General features: G+C 40.7%; 1 protein-coding gene across 2 annotated transcripts in view; it reads right to left on the bottom strand.

Annotated features, from left to right (window-relative positions):
• Window positions 1-13052, bottom strand: part of LOC127571956 (ubiquitin carboxyl-terminal hydrolase 47-like) — a 93462-nt gene extending 80410 nt beyond the window's left edge. The window contains exons 1-2 of one of the 2 annotated variants that reach the window (XM_052018721.1): window positions 12997-13052; window positions 11812-11914 (exon numbers count right to left, since the gene is read on the bottom strand). The gene's annotated coding sequence lies outside the window, so the exon portion shown is untranslated. Of the gene's footprint in view, window positions 1-11811; window positions 11915-12577; window positions 12705-12996 lie in introns of those variants that run through there. The other variant, XM_052018722.1, reaches the window with a different exon arrangement.
• Window positions 13053-21309: the final 8257 nt, after the last annotated feature.

Raw genomic sequence — 21309 nt, 5'->3', positions numbered from 1 at the left:
TCTTTAACTTGAGTTTCTCAAATCTCCAAATTCACAAGACTTACTCAGTATGTGAAGCTCAGCTAAGTATTGGTCAAAGCTAACACCTTATTTCTGGACACAGGAAAAGAATATTTATATGTCTCAAATGTGATGTTTTTACTTGGGATAAAATACTCCTCAAATTTTTTCATCAAAGTGCCCAACTCAAAGCTGTCTCATCAATTTGAAAGCTGTTATAGATGACCAAAGCATCTTCGCCAATCACGTGCAGAAAAATAGACGCTTTCAATTTTTCATCGTTCCCTCCCGCTCCACTAGCATCTCAATATATGTTGAATCGCTGCTTGAAGCATTTCCTGTTATCGGTTAGATTGCCAGTAAACTGCATCGGCGTGGGAGGACTTAGCTTATCCATAACCGGAACTTTCGGCCTCTCACCTGAATCTCTCTTGGCAAATCCGGTGACGGCTGAACTTCAGGAACAGTGTGCTCCCTCGCCATGCCAGCCAGCTTTTTCTTCATCTTATTACAGCTTTTCTTTCATACTCACTGAGTTTCTTTCTCAATTTTACACAGTATTCATCTACTCTCCCTGTTCAGACCTCACTCCAACTTCTGACACCACGTTATGTTTGTTCTTCATCAAGAGACAAACTTTGCATGCGTTTAACATCTGAACATTTTATTAACCAACACCCGACGAGCTTGCTTTCCCTCTCTTTTTACAGCCTCTTCCTGTTCCCCCATGTGACCCCTCGCATTGCCTACTGGGAACTGTAGTTCTTTATTACAACTACATAATAACACATAACAACACACCATTCATTGCAAACATCCTAAACAAAAAATAATAAACTGCAGTTGAAGTATAAAATTAACATTTAATTTTAATTAATTACAATTCATCACAGAAACCAGCCTCCCCTCCATGGACTCTGTCTGTACCTCTCGCTGCCTTGGTGAAGCAGCCAGCATAATCAAAGAACCCACCCACCCGAGTCATTCTCTCTCCTCTCCCATCAGGTGGAAGATACAGGAGCCTGGGGGCACATACCAGCAGGCTCAAGGACAGCTTCTATCCCACAGTGATAAGCTATTAAACGGTTCCCTTATACGATGAGATGGACCCTTGACCTCACAATCTACCTTGTTTGACCTTGCACGTTATTGTCTACTGCGATGTATTCCCTGTAGGTGTGACACGTTACTCTGTATTCTGTTATTGTTTTTACCCCGTACTACCTCAATGCACTCTATACTACTACAATGCACTGTGTAATGAATTGATCTGTACGAACGGTATGCAAGACAAGTTTTTCACTGTACCTCAGTACAAGTGACAATAATAAACCAATACCAATAATGTGATTGTAAATATCAGGGAGCGCGCCATCTTCGGTGACTAAAGGTAACCTCAGGTGAAAGCATCATGTGCCAGATGTATTGGTTCTGTTGCCTTCATTGGATACAGCCAATGATCTCACATGAGCTTAACACAAGCAACCAAACAAAAATTTGCTTTTAATGAAATGTGAGTTTGAAATAAGTTTGGTCCTTTGCTACTTAGAAAGGATAATCAGATACAAATTGCACAAAAGGTGCCATCATAATGCCAAAAGGATTAAACCAGGAGTCTGCGTTAAATTTGCAATTAAGCTGCCAAGTGCTGTGAAATACTTAGAAGTCACAGTTCCATATATTTAGTAATACGCTTGACAGCATAAAACAGACCATAGAGCCCAAACCTTGAAACCACATAGTCTATTAGTGAGAGAAGTCTGTTCCTTTTCAGCTCTCCCAGAGATCACATGGTTTTAGGTAGAGTGAAGAATATAAACACTGTGGGAGCCAAGCTAAATAGATCAGAGTATCTACAACTATATCACACTAGATGTATCAGAACCATGTATATTAGCCCAGTTCATTCATCCAGCCTAACAGTGAAAACTCAACAACCCTGTGAACTATAACATTTTGAGCTAATACTGAATCTCATTTCATTGAACAGTACAGCACAATACAGGCCCTTTGGCCCACCATGTTGTGCTGACCTTTAAACCTCGCCGAAGACTACCTAACCCCTTCCTCCCACATATCCCTCTATTTTAAATTCCTCCATATGCTTATCTAGCAATCTCTTGAATTTGACCAATGTACCTGCCTCCACCACCACCCCAGGCAGCGCATTCCATGCCCCAACCACTCTCTGGGTAAAAAACCTTCCTTTGATATCTCCCCACCCATTACTTTAAAGCCATGTCCTCTTGTATTGAGCATTGGTGCCCTGGAAAGGAGGCAATGACTGTCTACTCTATCTATTCCTCTTAATATTTTATATACCTCTATCATGTCTCCTCTCATCCTCCTCCTTTCCAGTGAATAAAGCCCTAGCACCTTCAGCCTCTCCTCATATTCAATACTCCCTAATCCAGGCAGCATCCTGGTAAATCTCCTCTGCACCCTTTCCAACACTTCCACATCCTTCCTATAATGAGGTGACCAGAACTGGACACAGTACTCTAAGTGTGGTCTGATGTATTTCTTCGTAATATATCAAATACTAAAATCCCAAATAATGCAAAAATAGCAAAAAGTGGACGAAACAACTGAAACTGACTGAGAGTTATTGACACCAATGAGGAAATGTGGAAGATTAAAAGACTGCATTCCAAAGAACTATCTGATTGTTACTGGCAGCCATAATCTGGAGCCCCTACAGAACGATGATTTTAAGCCTCTTCAGCTGCTGAGTTAATCACACCAAAAATGAATAATGTAAATTGCAAAATTCTGGAATGCACCGCAATTTAAAATTCAATACTATTTTAAAGTAAAGTGTTAGCACTAATGACAAGAATCTTATCTGAGATCTTTTAAATTCCAAATCAAAGTAATGGAATCTGTAATTTTTCGGTATTGCATGAAGTTGTAGTCCAATTCAAATCGTTTAAGCTGAAATGTAAGAATTTGTGGCAAGTGCTTAAAATAGTATCTCTGCAAAACATAAGGTAGAGATGAATCTTATTTTCCTGTTTCATCAACATGAGGCTGAAAATTTGCAGATATGTTTGCAATACATTTCAAATGTTGCAACCATCCACTCTTTGTGTTGTAAATCCTCATATGAATAGAATTCATATGAACTTTCACATTGTAGTGGCACAGACCCTACCAGTGAAGACACTACACTGACATTCGGCAATACTAAAGGGCTCAAGGAGAAGATTTCACCTTGGTAAAATATGATTTTCAGCCATTTAGCTGCTTCTGTTGCTTCTCTCATTTACAGCCAATGGCATGAAGAATTATAGAAATACCAGGATGACTAATTGGAATACTTACTGATTTTGCTTCAGTCTTTGTCTCACAATTGTCACAATAATATTTGTTGTCACCTTTCATTGTTTCCTCCTTCAAAAACTCGTCAAGAGATTTTTCCGTTAAGAAGAAAGGAATAAGTAGAGAAAAGGTACCATATCATATCTAAAATACTTAGCTATTTGTATTGGCTTCAATGCATGCTATAACTGGTAATCACAGCACAATTTGACTTTCTGATCAATGGTAACATATAGTATATTATTAATGGGCAATTTGGCAATGGTAATACCACAGGATGTCAAGCGGAAATGGTTAGACTCCCTTGTTGGAGATGACCATTGCCAGGCCCTGGTATGGCACAATTGTTATTTGCAAACTTGGACACACCAGGGTGGCACGGTAGCATAGCAGTTAGCGCGATGCTATTACAGTGCCAGCGATCAGGGTTTGATTCCCGCTGCTGTCTGTAAGGAGTTTGTATGTTCTCCCGTGTCTGCATGGGTTTCCTCCAGGTGCTCCGGTTTCCTCCCACATTTCAAAAAAACGACATACGAGTAGGTTAATTTGGGTTTAAAATAGGCGGCGCGGACTCGTTGGGCCGGAAGGGCCTGTTACCACACTGTAAATAAAATTTAATTTAATTTAAAAACTGGAAAAGACTTTGAATGTCTTTGACATTCACAGACATTTAAAAACAGTTAAAAACTATAAAAAAAGAAACAATTCTATTAAAAGAAATAATCATTTTAAAATTTAATTCTAAATGATTATAGTTAAAATATTTAAAAAGAATTAAGTATATTTAAAAACATTTAAGTTAACAATTAAGTATGTTTATGGTAACTCTCAGAGCTGTCCTCTTCCATTGAAATGCAACTCTATATATTTTGACTTGTGCCAAGTCTAAGCTGGTACAGGTCAGTGATCAGTTTTCCAGCATAACCGGCAGGCACGGTAATGTAGCGGTTAGCATAACACTATTACAGTGCGAGTGACCCGGGTTCAGTTCTGGCCGCTGTCTGTAAGGAGTTTGTACATTCTCCCCGTGTCTGCATGGGTTTCCTCAGGGTGCTCCAGTTTCCTCTCACATTCCAAAGACGTGCAGGTTAGGAAGTTGTGGGCATGCTATCTTGGCACCGGAAGCATGGCGACACTTGTGGGCTGCCCCCAGAACACTCTACGAAAAAGATGTATTTCACTGTGTGTTTCGAGGTACATGTGACTAATAAAGATATCAGATCAAATCAACTGCTGGGTAACTCCAAGAAGATAACATTTGGGCTCTGCACTCCATGAGAAGTCCTGTTAGAGTGTAGTCAAGATGATAGTGATGAGAATCTTTCAGAAAGTTTGGGATTCATGTGTTTGGGCTTCAGAAGTATTTCATACTGCCAACATGGCCCTCACCACAAAAACAAAGTTGTGCATGACTGTATTGGAACAGATGTTTTGTATACAGTAGGCATTTTTAATATCAGATGCAGAAAGCATTTGGAACAAGAGCAAATGAGCTTCTTGGAGAAAGTATTTGATGGGGCCAGATAAATAAGGGTGAGAGAAACATTGTCTGGGGCTGGAAAAAAATGAGAAAATGTTTTACAAGATGCAAAATCCAATAGCATTACTTGCCAAAGCTACACCAAAATCAACTCACAAGTCCATGCCCTCTGCGACCAAGGGAAGAAGGTCCATGGGAACGTTACTACCAGACATGGAAATATATCCCCATTCCTGTACTGTCTCTGGATCTAAATCCTGGAACTCCTTGCTTAACAACACTTTGGGAGTATCTTCACCAAATAGCCTGTAGCAGTTCAAGGAGGAGGCTTACCATCATCTTGCCAAATTGTTGACAAAACCACCCAATTGTTGATTTTTTCAACAATTTGCCAAAAATGAATTTAAAAAAGAATGGAGTACGTAAGATCTTTCTGAGGTCAAAAGGAATAAGGAGTCCTAAAATAATCAAAAGTTTTAGCTCTGTTCAGTTTGGGTTAAGTATTTTGTGTTTCAAGGTAACAAAAATACAGGCAGTCAGTTCCCCATGATAACATTCCCATCCTTCTTTATTTTACAGAACTACAAGTCTAAATATTTGACATTGTTTTAAACATAAATTATTATGAATTAATATTGTGAAACTATGGATAGCTAATTTGTAAATTGTACAGACTCCTATTCATAGAATCAATGAAAAATGTGACCTCAAACTCATCACAGGAAAGTAATCAAATACTCTAAATAAAACAAAACGTTTAACTTATTTTCCTTGTACTTTTTAAACTTGCCATTAAGTCAAATTTTACTGAAGCATCAGCCGAACAAACAGATAGAGGTATATCCAGGAAAAAACTGTTTTCATCCGTGGATTATTTGCATTTTGAACACTTCATCGAGTTAACCATTATGACCTGATAAATCTAAGATACATAACCCATTGAGAACTGAGCCTGTGATCCATCAGTTACAAATTAATTTAATAAAGAAAACTGATACTTTTTAAATTGCCCTTCAAAAACACTGATTCATCATTTTTGTTTGTTTAAGGTGTACTATGTATTTTGCTAAGGGATGGTGCACAAGAATAAGATACCTTGGGAACAAAACTCCATGGCCACTCTTGCTCATCTCCAGGTGGAATTTCACATGGAGCGTGGCAAAAAGATTGGAAGTAACCAGCCGTTGTTCTCCCCGTGATTCTGGAATCATTGCTCTTCTCTTTGCAAGGCCAGTGAGGTGAAGAAGCAGCTCCACATATTAGCATGTTTCTCATCAAGAAGCGAAGGACATTGTTGGTCATTGCACCAGGTGAGAAGCAAATCACCGCTCTATTCTCTGGAGAATTCGTAGCCTATCAATACTTCAAGGCTTCAATCATTGACTAGTGTAGTTTCCTTACAAAAGTGACTGATGGAATAAATTCAGGTGTCTATCAGGAGAACTGTAGTGACAGATACTTATTGGCCAATTGCCTGTGTTTCCTTCCTCCATCTTCCTCAGCATTTTTTAGTGCCAAAACAGTTAGTTGTGCATGGGTGGGGTGTGTTAACTTTGAGAAAGGTCAGATACTCTGTGTCCACAGTGTGTGCTTGACATGGAGATTTGAGCTGATTGAAGGGGAGGAGATCATATGAAAGGGTCTACTGTCACACAAAAAGCAAAAATCACAGAGAACCCAAATGCAGAACACCAGAACAAGACTGGAGTCAGGATGCTTCCTCAGTACTGAATGCAGAACAACAAACCAAAGGAATCTTGCTTTGGGACTCTGAGACAGAGTGCTGTTACGGACTCAGTGAAAGTCCCTTTAAGATAGAGAGTGTGTGTGTATGTGTGTGTGGGGCGTGCTCACGTCAATAGAAGATAAAGGACGTAATGACCTTGTTGAAGAAGAAGAAGAGAGAGAGAGAGAAGGGAGAGAGACACCAGCCTGCTTGTTTTTCTCTATCGATGGATGAGAAACAATAACTGTGTTTACCACTGAAATCCATGTATGGAAGTTGGAAGTAATCCGGTGGAGTTCACTTTGTTGCTGACCTGTAGAAGGAAACAGGTATTTGTGTGTGGACGACCACGGTTCGGATGCTTTTCGGGGTGAGGAAGTCACTACCGAGTAAACACTGAAGTGTCGTTTGGGTTCCATCGTGGAACATTTGGATTTCGTATGTACTCTCTCTATGTTTTTCTACATCTACATCTTATCTTCAGACAACGGTGGTTGTTGAAGAAGCCCTTGCTCACGTTTCACCTTATGGCTTGCGGAACTGAACTTTAAGGACCATTCCGGAACTGGGAGTTTTGGACTTTGTCACACACACACACGAAGAGTTTAGTTTTGGGGTTAACGTTCGAGGTTTAACATTTTTGAATTCTAACATACTAACATTTTTACTTTTATTTTACGTATTACCATAAGTAGTCATTAATAAAATAGTTTTTAACACTGAATCATGCTCAGTGTGTTTCTTTTGTTGCTGGTTCGTGACAGTGCCAACACAGAAGCAGGGTTTTCTAGGAGAAACTGCAAAACCAGGACTGCTCTGGATTTAACAGCTCTAAGCATCCTGGACACAAAATATACCCAGAGATAGACCAATAATCTGGCCACCAGTGTTTGTGAAACCAAGGTTCTTATACTAGTCTCCTGATGGAACTTGTGTCATTAGGCAAATAGTAGTGCATGGAAACCATGTGCTGCACAACAAGGCACCATCAATGGGGATAAGGGGCAGAACCAAGAACCAGCACTCAGAACCATGACATCTATTCCCTGGAAAGTCAGTGTCTATCCAACCTCTCCCTATAACTCAGTAACTCAAGACCTGGCAACAGTGTAAACTTTTTCTACAATATTTCCAGTTCAATGCATTCATGCATTAACTAACTGAAATGGGTCATGATAGCCATTTGTTGTATTCACTCCTTCCCAAGCTCTTTGTTCATCCCCAATCATCAATTTCTTCCACAGTCACATGCTACAAAATTTCCTGGGTGACTTCTCAAAATCTGCCCCTTTTTATTCAGTCCAATTTACTTTGGTTCACAATTTACCCTGGATTTTGAAGAAGCTCAAAACAAAATCAGTAACGTTTTATATCCTAGACAATGGGAGAATGGATGATAAATTGAAAAATGAGCAAATAGTTAAAGGAACATTTAAGAAAACAGGCTGTAAAGAACGGCAGGCATTTGTATAGAAATAATGCAAAAGAAGGGAACAGGAAAAATTACGGTGAAAAGTACAGATCCAATTACAGGTAAACAGAGGCACAGTTTAAAAACAAATTGATGTTCAGTACCACCACAGATCAATTTTACCTTCAGAATATTATGCTCCTGGATCATTTTGCTACTCAGTTCATTCATCAGACTGCAAAAACATTCCTCTATATCACTCTACTTGTGAACTTTACAAAATTGTTAAAAAATGTTAACATGAGCATATGTTGAAACAATACCTTATAAAATATTAGCATAGATCTCTCAGTCAGTGTTAATATCAGTAGATGGCATTTTTGTGACTATTAATTGTAAAATATAAATTGCAGATGTATGAATTTGAAGTAATAAGTTGAAAATGCTAAAAAAAGACTCAGCAAGTCAAACAGCCTTCTTGGAAAGAGAAACGTTTCACGTTGATGACCTTTCATCAGATTTTGAATAAGATCATCGACTTGAAATGTTTACTATGTTTTTGCAGAAATCCCTTCAGCACATCAAGTCTGCACCAGGCACCCATTTACACTAATCCCTATTTATTTTATTTTCTCGTTCAGTGACTACCTCATTAGCTGCTGGACAAAAACTATTCCAATATATACCCCTGCTAGATTCTTGGTTTATGGGCATCCTGGCCAGACTCCTTCTGCACATCCTCCCTTTGTCCCTTCAGGCACTTTCTGCCTGGTCTTGCCTGATGCCCAGCAGGACTACTTTTGGGACTAATAGGAAATTCCTTCCCTCAGATTGGGAAATGTTACACTGGAAGCCATTTGACTGATCTCACCTTCTGCTCAATATCCAAATCTGCCTGCAAATAATTAAGGATCTCTTTAAATACCACAAGAGCTCAGAGTTGTTGTGGTGGGAAGGTGTGATGGAGGGAAGGGAGTACCGGTTCTTCCTGCTCCCAATGGTTCACAGTCTTCCTTATCTAGATGAATAAAGTTGATATTGGCAAGGTGAGCACCAAATCAGCATGGCAGAGGACTTATGTTACCAGCTGTTTCTTCTTCTTACTTCCAGAAGTTACAATTCATTTGGCAAGCAGCACTAGGTTTTATTTTATTCACTATTGATGATCTAGGTGAACTGGCAAGACCAGGATTTATTGCCCATTCCGAACTGAGTGGCTTGTGAGGTCATTTCATAGGGCATTTAAAAGTCCACCACATAAGATGGTTCTGGAGTCACATGTAAGCCAGAATGGCATATTTCTTCCCCTGAAGGGCATTATAAACCAGATGGGTTTTTATGACAATCTGGTAGTTTTTATTACTAAAATTTTCATTTCTAAAATCTGTTGCTTTTTTCCCCAAATGAAAATTAATTTAAATTCTGCAGATACTGTGGTGGGATTTGAACTCAGATCTCTGGATCATAAGACCAGGTCTCTAGTTTACAAATCCAGTAATTTAAGCACTGTGCCACCACTATAATTGTATGACCCTGACTCATAATTGAAATTCCAAGCAAATTAACATGTATACTCCTAGAATATTGATAATATATGATACCATTTTTAGTCCTTAGAACTGCCTTTCTTCTGTGAGTCCACAAAACTGACTCCACCCATGGAACAACTCAATCATAAATAGATCAAGCGGCAGAATGCTAAGAATTGGAAAACCTTTTTAAAAAATCAATGAACTGACATACAGCTAACAGATGAAAGCATGGATGTGTCTATTGCTTACCATTCAAATTCAAATGGGAGGTCAACGTTTTGTGCTCAAGGACTCTTCCTTCCTATTTGCTAATTGTTCAAACAAGACTTTCAGCTCGTGTATTAAAGAATCTTCTTCCCTTTTCAATAATCTTTGAACTTAGAGGAGCGGAGTTGACGACATAATAATGCTCTTTGGTTATCAAGAAATATCAGTCCAGTTTTTTTCCTTTTGAAATTTTTTTTAGTTTGTTTCGTTTTATTATTTATAATTTTTTTGATTTAGGGTTTTTTTCATACAATAAAACTTTTTCTTTCCCTTTTCAATTTTCTTTTGTAATATATTGGCTTAGTAAGAGACCGTGGGGCCTAGAATATATTTTTTATTCTTTATGATTATACAGGTCATGATTGTCCTCCCGATCTCTTTGTATTACATGTATAATCACCGATGTTATATGTATTAATCTGTATTAATTTGAAAATTAATAAAAAGATTGAAAAAGAAAGAAAGAATCTTCTGATTGGCATCTGGAAAAATTAGAAAATAGAGAAATTCTAAATTGTTTAGACCTATAAGTAGATAGCGATCATCTTCAAAACAGGAATAATGACTTAGGCACATAATCATTAAAGGAATGAAATGTCTTGTGTTAATAATTCTATCAGTAAAATTGAGCAAACTTAAAGTAAGAAAACCTGCAAAAGTAGGAAAACATTTAGAGATAGCTGAAGTGCTGCTATGTAGGCAGAATAACATCTGATGGAACTGGCTAATATTTTGGATGGTGTTCCATTTCATATGATAGAATATATTGTACACTTTCTGAGATAGTTCTTTTTTGCTGCCGTTTGAAAATGCCATTTAATTTTCCATAATATGAGAAACACTATTTACACTTTTCAATGTGAACGCTGTAATGGTGCAGTTTGGACACATGAAATTTAACTTCATTGGATCTCTGGTTTCAGAGCCATAGGCACTGATCTGTTTTGAATTTCTTGTCCGTGCACATTTTTGGCATGACTCCCATTGTCTGCCATATTCAGAAAGTTGCTTGTGCATTTCAGATGTATGTAGATTTGTTTGAGCATTGTGTCCCACACTGCTTTGAAACCAAAGATGTGAATAAACCTGATTCAGCTAACACTACATATTAAGTGCATACAGAGAACCTGGAGATCAGTGACAGGTAGAAATCCCCATCTTCTGTAACAATTCCCACCTTCCCTCCATCCCAACATTAACCTGTGCTGTTTAAAGGGTTTAGGTTTGCTGGAAAAGTGTTAGAAAGATTTTTTTGTACTGATCTGACTTTGATCAGCCCAAACTAGCTTTAACTGGTATGTACCTGTAACAGAATTATAGCCTATGAATAATCACCAAGACCATCAACAGTGCAGTTACCAGCAGCTAGCAGCTGAAATTATGTGATTTTCCCTTAACAAATTAACGCAGATGATTTTACTAGACAGTGCCTTCCTAAAAAATGATTAAACTCAGAACATTTTCCCAATAATGTGGCCACCACAAATATCAATCTAATACCATATTTTAATTTTGAAATAACCCTGTACCTGCAGAATAAAGATTACTTTTCTAATTCCACCATTTTTTGGGATTTAGTGAGTTAATCGTGACCAAATAATCAAAAAGCAAAAAGAAACGATAGCTGCTGTAACTCATAAACTCTCTTTTCTCCTCACAGGGCCTGCCTGAACTTCTGACTATTTCCAACATTTTCTGCTTTTGTTTTCGTACTGAATTATAGTACTGAAGTTATGGACGTCACCATCACATTCCTTCCCCCAATAATCCCTTACTTGCAATTGTCTTGGTTGCATTACGCATTCCAAATAAGAGTTCGTCATCAACTTCTAAGTTTTAAATTTTTTGTCAATCTGGATATTTATTTTGCAGAAACATAATTTATAGAGTCATAGAGTCATTCACGCAGCATGAAACTGGGCCTTTCGGCCCAACAGGTCCATGCCGACCAAGATTCCCATCTAAACTAGTCCCATTTCACTGCGTTTGGCCATATCACTCTAAACCTTTCCTATCCAAGTACCTTTATATATTTCTATATAAAAATACTATAAATAGAGTGGTCATTAGGTACCTGGTAATGCATTCTTTAACTTCTTGGGTCATGAACCACGTTTGAAGCAGTGTGTTCAGATAACATGTGGCTCCCTGATTTTTCAATCCAACAAAGCCTTTGTCTGTAATAAAACCAGAAAGTAAAAGGAAAAGTTGTTAAAAAATCCAAATAGCATCAATCCTGTTTGAAGTTTTTTATTACAATAATCCTCACAATGTATGAAAGTATATCAAAAAGCTTTACGAAAAACGGGAAAAGCACAAAGCAGACGTGGGTCAAAGAAAATGAGAGTAATGGAGATGCTCCATCAGGCAACTGAAACAGACTTCAGAAAAAAAATGATTTTAAACAGGATTTTGGAAACAGGAAGATGGTACATTAGAGATAATTATTCAGGGAATGCCAAGAGTGCAATGGTTGAATGAATGACTACCAGGCTCAGAGCAGTGAAATGACGGGCAGGAAGAAGTTTAGTTTAACACAAATACATGCAGAGGTACAGGAGAGCATGGAAGGCCGGGGCAGAGAGAAATCATTTGAAAATGACGCCCTGCAGCATGAATGCAGAAAAAGTACTTATCACGTTCTTTTGATTTCATCGTCCACCACTACCTGAACGCTGAGGTTTGGGCTGCGACGTGTCATTTTACTTTGAATTGAATCTTAGACCGCTCACCTCCCTTCCCCTCCCCCCACCCCAACCCTCCACTCCTCCGCCCCCCCCCCCCCCCCCCCCCAAACTCCGTGAGAAAGAAACATTTCAAACTTATTGAATGTGCCAGACAGGACGTTGAAGTTGTCAGCTTGGCCGGGGTTCAGTTTTAGCCTTGTACAATGGAGGATGGATGTCCGATTCTGCAGTTCTACTCATGTGAAGTGTCATCGACCTGAAACACCGTTCCTTATTGCCACAGCTGCGATCTGGATTCCTGTGCGTTCCTGCATTTTATCGGGGTTGTGCAAGTGACTAATGCTGCTGCTTTCAGAGCTTTACCTGGCCCGCTGTTATTCGCATTGCCTGTTATTTTCTTGCATTTTGCAAAACATTACAAAAGTTATTAAGTCATTATGTACTGCAGAAAGAGAGAGAGCTGTTCTGCACAGCACCAGCGCTTAAATTCGACACGAGGATCTGTCTGATCGGTAGCTCGATGCTTAAAGATTTGTCTTACAGTAACATGTATTTGATTAAGAGTTGCTTACACTTTGTACTTTCATTGGCCAGAGGCTTCAGGAACCAGTTAAACAAATGTGCCGGGCAGTCGTCCAAAGCCAGCGCAGGAGCCTCGCCAGTATTACAAAGAGCATAATCGAGAATTGCAAGTTGAAGACCTGCAACGTTAATTCAGGAAAACGGCGCCTAATATATTTTTCTACGAATGACGACCCCTTTCACTTGTCTTTTTTATGAAACCGTAGTTTGAACTTTCGGTTTCATTTTCTCTGAACCATGGGGCGGTTCCTATAGAGTGCAAAAATAATTAAATTCAAGTGTCAGTGCACAATAATTGACGATGTGAGCCCGCGTGTGCCCGTTACAAGCATGGTGAACAGCGGAATATTGCTTTATGGGCAATTGCCACCGGATCTTTAAAATCAATTTGTTTCTTTTAACTTAGATTTAAGGAGCTTGGACCCTGGAGCCCTTAAATTCACTTGGTTCATCTCCGACAGGTCTCTGCCCTTTGTCTCCATCTACCGACATCTTTTGCAAACCCACTGAATCCCACAGTTACCTTGACTACACCTCTTCCCACCCTGTCACTTATAAGGATGCTGTTCCCTTCTCTCAGCTCCTCTGTCACCTCCGCATCTGTTCTCATGATGAGGCTTTCCCTTCCAGGACATCCTCCTTTTTCAGAAAATGGACTTTCCCCTCCACTGCTATCAATGCAGCCCTCACCCACATCTCCTCCATTTGCCGCACATCTGCCCTCACCCCATCCACCACCCCTGACATAACAGGGGAAGGGTTCCCCTTGTCCTCATTTACCACCCTACAAACCTCCATATCCAACACATCATTCTCCGCAACTTCCGCCACCTCCAACAGGATCCCACCACCAGGCACATCTTCCCCTCCCCTCTCCGCTTTCTGCAGGGATTGCTCTCTCCGCCACTCCCTTGTCTGCTCAGCCCTCCCCACTGATCCACCTCCAGGCACTTATCCCTGCAACTACGTTAAGTGTTACACCTTCCCCTACACCTCCTCCTTCACCACCATTTAGAGCCCTAAACAGTCCTTCCAGGTGAGGCAGCGCTTCACCCGTGAATCCATCAGTGTCATTTATAGAATCCGGTGCTCCCGGTGCGGCTCCTCTACATCGGTGAGACCCGACGCAGATTGGGGGATCGCTTTGTCGAGCACCTTAGCTCTGTCTGCCGGAATGGCCGGGATCTCCCGGTGGCCAGCCATTTTAATTCCACCTCCCATTCACACATTGACATGTCTGTCGATGGCCTCCGCTACTGCCAAGTTCAGGCTAAATGCAGGTGAGAGGAACATCTCATATTCCATCTTGGTAGTTTCCAACCTGATGGCATCAATATTGATTTCTCTAACTTCCGGTAACTTCTCCCCCTGTTCCCCCCCTTTGGTTTTCCCTTATCCCTCTGGCCCCTTCACCCCTTCTCTTTCCCCTCCACCACCCTCATGACCTGTCCCTCACCCACACCTTCCTCCCTCTGGTCCCCCACCTCCTTCCCTTTATTGCATGGTCTCCTGTCCTCTCCAATCAGATTCCATCTTGTTCAGCCCTTTTTCTCTTCCACCTATCACCTCCCAGCTTCTCACATCATTCCTACGTTCCCCACCCTCCCCCACCTACCTACCTTCCCCCCTCGCCTGGGTTCACCTATCACCCACCAGCTTGTGCTCCTCCCTCTGCCACCACCTTTTTATTCTGGCTTCTGCTCTCTTTCTTTCCAGTCCAGATGAAGGGTCTCAGCCCGAAATGATGACTGTTCATTTCCTTCCATTGATGCTGCCTGATCTGCTGAGTCCCTCCAGCATTTTGTGTGTGTTACATCAGTTGTCATCGATTATGTTATTGGATCCTGTAGCTTTGGCAATCCAATTCTGAGTGAGAGTGAGAGTGAAGGACAACTTTAATCCACCTCCCCAACCTTTAAATATACCCATTTACCCAAATACACCTTCTGGAGCATTTTCATGCTGGTAGCCTACTTGTGGCTGGGAGAAGGAAGTACTGAGGCTAGGGCAAGGAACAATTGGCCAATAGGACATTGCTGACAACTGGCAGGGGTGGGACATCCTTTCCAGTGAGTGGATCCTGAAACCTTTCAGATGGCAGACCCCAAATGGTCCATGTGCAGTAAGGTGACCAAGGTTGGCTGCGCACATAAAGACCTGATAATGAGTGAGCATGCACTAGTCTGATGGGCTGAGGGTCTGGGGCAATCCTTACAACTCACAATGACCCAAGTTTGCTCAGAAGTTCTCCGGTAAGTTTCCCTCACAGTACAGGAGACTCTGGATCAAATCAGGAGAGTTCCCAGGAATGGAGAGGGTTTTTGAGAGGGTCTGGCTGAATGGTGGAGTCTGAGGCAAAGTCTCCCATCCCATGAACATGAGGTGGTGATGAAAATAAGAGGTGATATCACTACAGTAGCTGGGAAGGATCTTGGCTCAGAAAGTCATGGTGTAAAGTTAAAATTGCTTTGGATGGAGCCTAGAAGCAGCAAGGGGCAGAATGCATCAAGGGGAGTTGTTTTAGGTGTTGAAATAGCAGTAGTGATACAGGACATGGATAAATGAGGATACAAAGAGGCTTCATCAGGAAATAGATAAGCCGAGAGATTGGGCAACAACATGGTAGATGGGGTAAAATGTCAAAAAAAATGAGGTTACCGCTGCAGTAGAAAAAACACAAGAGGCAGAGTATCTTTTAAATGGTGAGATTGGGAAATGTTGATATTCAAATAGACCTGAGTGTCCTTGTTTACAAGTCACTGAAAGCTAATATGCATGCAGTTAGGAAGGTAAAATAAAATTCTAGCACTTATTGCAAGAGGATTGAGTGCAAGAGGATTGAGTACAAGAGTAATAACTTCCTACTAAATTATATGGGGCTTTGGTGAGACCATACCTGGATTACAATGTATAATTTTGGTCTCTTTACCTAAAGAGTGTACTTTCAGTGAAGGAATGTAGTGAATTAGGAGTGCGGTGAAGGTTCACCAGTCTGTTTTCTGGGATGCTGGGTCTCTCATACATGGAGAGATTCAATAGGTTAGATCTGTATTCTTCAGACTTTAGACAAATAAGAACTGTCTTCATTGAGACAAACAGAATTCTTAAAAGAATTTGACAGGTTAGATGTGGTGAGGATGGTTCCCCTAGCCGGGGTGGTTAGAATTAGGGTCATCGTCTCAAAATAAGGGTTTGGCCGTTTAGAACTGAAATGAGATGTTTCTTCACTCAAAGGATGATGAATGTTTGGAATTCTCCACTCTGAAGGGCTGTGGATGTTCAGTCACTGATTGGATTCAAAACAGAGATCAATAGATTTATGGTTTACAGGAATACTCCTCTAGTCCTGTACTTATTTCTTATGTTCTTATCAGCAAGTCTGCCCACTCTAACATTACGACTGCACCAGCCTCTGCTTAACTCATTTTGAAGACCTCATCAATTCTTTCATTACCTCCTCCCTGAACTATTCCAGTTCTGTGCAAAAGGACCTTCTGTCATCCACCCTCCAAAAACTTGCAAAACTCTGCTGTTCACATCCTAACTTGTACCAGTACCTGTTTGTACAATATTGCTGGACCGACTGACCCACAATGACAAAGTCTTGAGTTTAAAATTCCCATACTTGTTTTTAGAGTTCTGTACACCCTCACTTCCTGCTATCTCTGCAGCTGTCTCCAAACTTTTAACACTGCATTTTTCCAGTTCTAGGCATTTGCACATCATCGAATTTAATTTCTCTTTATCAGGAGTACTGCTTTCAGCTATCAAGGCTCAACTTACCTGGATTTACCTTTCTAAACCTCCCTGTCTCACTGCCGCTCCCTTAATCTTATTTCATATTTTTTTATCACATAGAAGAAGACCACTAGGCCCATCATGTCCATGTGGCCCTCAGAGCAATCCCATCAATCACAATCCCCATGTATTTTCCCTACAACTTATTCTCTCTCACATGCCTATTAACTTCATCCATAACAGTCCTACCACCCACCTACACTGGGGTGATTTACAGTAATCAATTAACCTATCAACCAGCATGCTTTCTGGCTGTGTACAGAAAGTGGAGCACCTAGGGCAAGCCAAGGTGATCATGGGAAAAATGAGCAGACCCCACACAGTCAGCACCAGAGGTTAGGATCGAACCCAGGTCACTGGAGCCCAGAGGCAGCTGCTCTACCAGCTGTGCTACTATGCTGCCCAAAGGCACTTCTTAAAACCTGTCTATGACCAGGCTTTCATTGAGCCACTGCCACCCTTCATCAGGAGGTCAGAAGTGAGCAGCAGTTGGAGAAGTGGGCAGAAGGGAAATTCCTGGAAATGAGGCTCCCCAGCTTTTTGCTAGTGCATGGATACAACAGGTGGTGAAGGGGTGGAAGCTTTGGCAAGGTCAGGGAGAGAAATATTTCGGTCAGGGCAGCTAAGCAGGATTATGTCTCTTATTTACCACCCACGTCAGTTTAAGGTAGAGCAGGATCAGTCTTTCATAAGGAAATCTCTCAGGTTCTGATGGTCGTATTTATAAATTACTACATTTATATTAATTATTCATATTTGAACTTCATTATGGCAGGCTAACTGAAGGTAATGGGTAATGTCTGTTATACCTCTGGATCACTTTCCACATTCAAAATGCTGATCTTGTTATTATCAGTATTTTTCAGAATTGTAAGAAAGGATGTGTTTTATGAAGGCACAATGCTGCAGATTATGCAAATCTGAAATTAAAACAGAAAATGCTGGAAATACTCAACAGGCCAAGCATTATCTGTGGAGGGAGAAACAAGAGTTAGTGTTTGGAGTCAATGAACTTTCCTCAAAACAGTTCTGATGAAGGGTCATCAACTTGCTAAACTCTCCCTCCACAGATGCCGTTTGACCAGCCAAGTACTTCCAGCATTTTGGTCTATTTCATATCATCTACTTTGCCTGTTTTAAGAATTATGATTTGTTTCATTTGCAGAAAATGTGAAAGATGTACATCGTTCTTTACTGACATTGAACTAGGAGACGGAAATACATTTGGGAAAATACTAGATTAAGAAAAATCCAGCATCCTGATGGTGTTACAGCTGGTTTTAAACTTCCAACAGTAGCCTTCCTTAGAGATTAACTTTGGAACAGATTTTCTTATCAACTAACACAGCACATAGAAACACTAAAAGAAAGGCTAATCATTGATTGAAGATCAAGAATAGAGAGCTCCAAAGGTGAAGAATTTCTCCACATCTCGTACCTGAAAGGCCTACCCCATATTTTCAAACTGTGCCCCAAGATGCTAGACTCCTCAGTCAAGGGAAACAGCCTCCCTGCATCTAGCCTATCAAACCCTTTAAGCATTTTGTAAGGTTCATTGAGAGCCCTCACTTATCTAAAGTGTAAAGAATAGAGTCCCAGGCAATCCAATCTCTCCTCATATGGCAAACCTCCCATCCCTTGAACCAATCTAGTGAATCTCACTGCACTCCATTTATTGCAAGTAAATCCTTTCATAGGTAAAGGGACCAAAACTGTACACTGTACTTCAGAAGTGGTCTCACTAAGGCTCTATACAATTGTATTGCTCCTGTAATCAAATCCTCTTGCAATAAAGGCTAACATACAATTTTCTCTCCTCATCGCTTACTATCCCTGCATGTTCACCTTCAATGACTTGTGTACAAGCACATCTAAATCACTTCATTACCCAGAAGAGATCTGTCCTTTTTTTGTGTGTGGATAGAACACACCCAGTCAATTTTCCACATTTTTGTGTAGCTGCCTGGAGCAGCTTGGTTAGAGGCATGACTACCTTAGGAACTCAGGTCTGTAGTGCTAAGCCAAGTAATTCACTGGAATTGTGCGTAACCCACTGCATAAACAAAAGGGCAGGAAAATTCACTAGTAATTAAGAATATGTTTGCTTTTATATCACATCTTTCAAACTGTCAGGATTGCCTGTACTGTGTTGACATTGACAGCATAGCACATTGCCATTCAATGAAACATGGCTTTTGTTGTCTTCAGTGTTGTCCTTGTTCTTCTGGGTGGTACGCATCACTGGTTCTGAAGCTGGTGTTGGAGTAACTTAATGAGAAATCCAGACATGTTTGATTTCATGGAATCATAGAATCCTATAGCACAGATATATATCTCTTTCAGCTGATCTCATCTATGTTGATCATGATGCCAGTCTGTGCTAATTCCACTTGCCAACATCAGGCCCAAATCCCTCTATGCCTTTTCCATCCAAGCAACCGGTTCAAATGCCTTTTAAACTTTGTAATTTTATCTGCCTCCACTGCTTCCTCTTAACAGCTCATTCTAGATAACCACCACCCCCTGCGTGGAAAAACCTACTCCTCAGATTGCCTTTAAATTTCTTCTCTCTCACCTTAAACCCATGCCCTCGAGTTCGAGACTCCCCTACCCTGGGAAGAAGATTCTATCTATCCTATCTTCGCCGTTCATAATTTTATAAACCTTTTTAAGGTCACCCCTCCGCCTCCTAGGTTCCCAGGGGAACAATCTCAGACTGATGAGGGGTCCATTTGAAAGGTCTCGACCCAAAACTTTGACTGTCCCTTTCCTTCCTCGAATGCTGCCTGAACCGCTGAGTTCCTCCAGCAGTTTGTGATTGGTTGCAGTTGAGTACTAGTTTAAACTTCTAAGAGGATGGTTCTATCAAACAGGATCAACTTATTCACCTTGCCTCTTTTACCTTTGACCACCGCTGCTCGCCCAGGATTGTTTACTGGATATTTTGTCCCTTTTGCCCCCTTTGCCTCCATATTTCTTTTTGACATTTTGTCGATACCCCATACGCTGGATCCGCCGTGGGATCAGCGACAGAACCGGTCTTGCTCGTTTTCCCCAGCGCTACTTTGGGGAACTGCCGCTCAAATCCGAAACCAGATCAGACCTGGGAGGAGAATCTGAGGCTTCGATCTATTTCAGTCCAGGAAGTTCGGACCCCAAGTAATCCCACTGGGTCCATCCTGTCAAGTCTCCAGTTGCCTGACCCATTTAAACACAATGCTCATTGATATTGATGAAGGAAAGGAAGACTTTTGCACAGAAATATTTATTTTAAAATTGATGTCACAGTTTTACAAATAAGTGGTGTCAGCGGGGTCCAGATCCCGAAAATTGAGTAGGGAAATGTACCAACTGCGGGGAAAAAAACATGAAGAATATTCTAATCGTGGTATAAATCCGCATTTTGAAATAACTAATCATGGATTTGCCCGAAAAAAAATAGAACGACATTCCTCGCGAACAACCTTCTGCATCTAAGTGTTCAATTGAATGCAATTTCTCATTACGAATGTCGACATATACACAGAAAGTACACCAGGTCTACTTTGAAAGCACTAGCTTATATATATACATTAAAACTTCGATTGCGTCTTACATCTCTGGAATAATATCACGTGTAATATAAGTAATATCATTTCTCCGTGATACAGCACAGATCACTACGGTCCAATCGTATGGCACCTTGAGATTTCTTCAGCGTGCTCTTTAAATCTTCCTTTCTATTCTCCCTCCAAGTAGTTGTGATATGACGAGTATTGTGGATTTGTCCCTGATCCGGTAATCGGAGAATGATTTCTCGTTTTCCAATTGCTTGTCGGCAAAAAGGAGGCGCAGATCATCCACAGTCCCGATGCCTGAAAACGACAGAAAGTGAGAAAAGACCGAACCACAAACAGCCCCAAACCTACTGCAAACATTTTTATCGGTAAATGGTCTGAGTTTAAAATTAAACATATTTAGGTCTAGCATTGCCTCGAGAAAGCTGAATTCAAAGTCAGGCTTAAAACAAATTAAACACAACGATTTTAATGTTGGTAAAACTAAGCAGTTCTGCCGCGATTCGCGTCGCAGCTTTCCCGTTCGGTTCATGGAATATTTGAGCTCCCAATCTCAACTTCCATTGCCTGGCGGATCAGACGGTCTAACCAACTTACATCTCAGAAAGCCACATGATAGTACCTAATAGAGAGGGTAGTTTGGTTATCAGGATTTTTTTAAACGTAATGATCTTCATCCTATCAAATTCAGCTTCCGACTCCGATACATCAATCATGCGTCTTTCGCCGTTCAAACCAATGGTGCACACTTGATAGATCTTCCCCATTTTGATCTCGGCAACTTCGATAGCCGCTGCAGCACCTGTAAAGGTGCGTTAAAATAAACTAGATTCGGTTTCACTTGCTTTAAGCAACTCCAATACCGACCAATCTCGTTGGTGCATCAATATAAACAACTCCTTTCAATCGATCCAGGCAAATTATGCTTTACCACATTAGAGCCATTCC

This window comes from Pristis pectinata, chromosome 6 (genome assembly GCF_009764475.1).
Source record: "Pristis pectinata isolate sPriPec2 chromosome 6, sPriPec2.1.pri, whole genome shotgun sequence".
In the NCBI taxonomy this organism is placed as follows: domain Eukaryota; kingdom Metazoa; phylum Chordata; class Chondrichthyes; order Rhinopristiformes; family Pristidae; genus Pristis; species Pristis pectinata.
The sequence above is the reverse complement of the archived record's forward strand: the minus strand, read 5'-3'. Positions and strand labels throughout refer to the sequence as shown.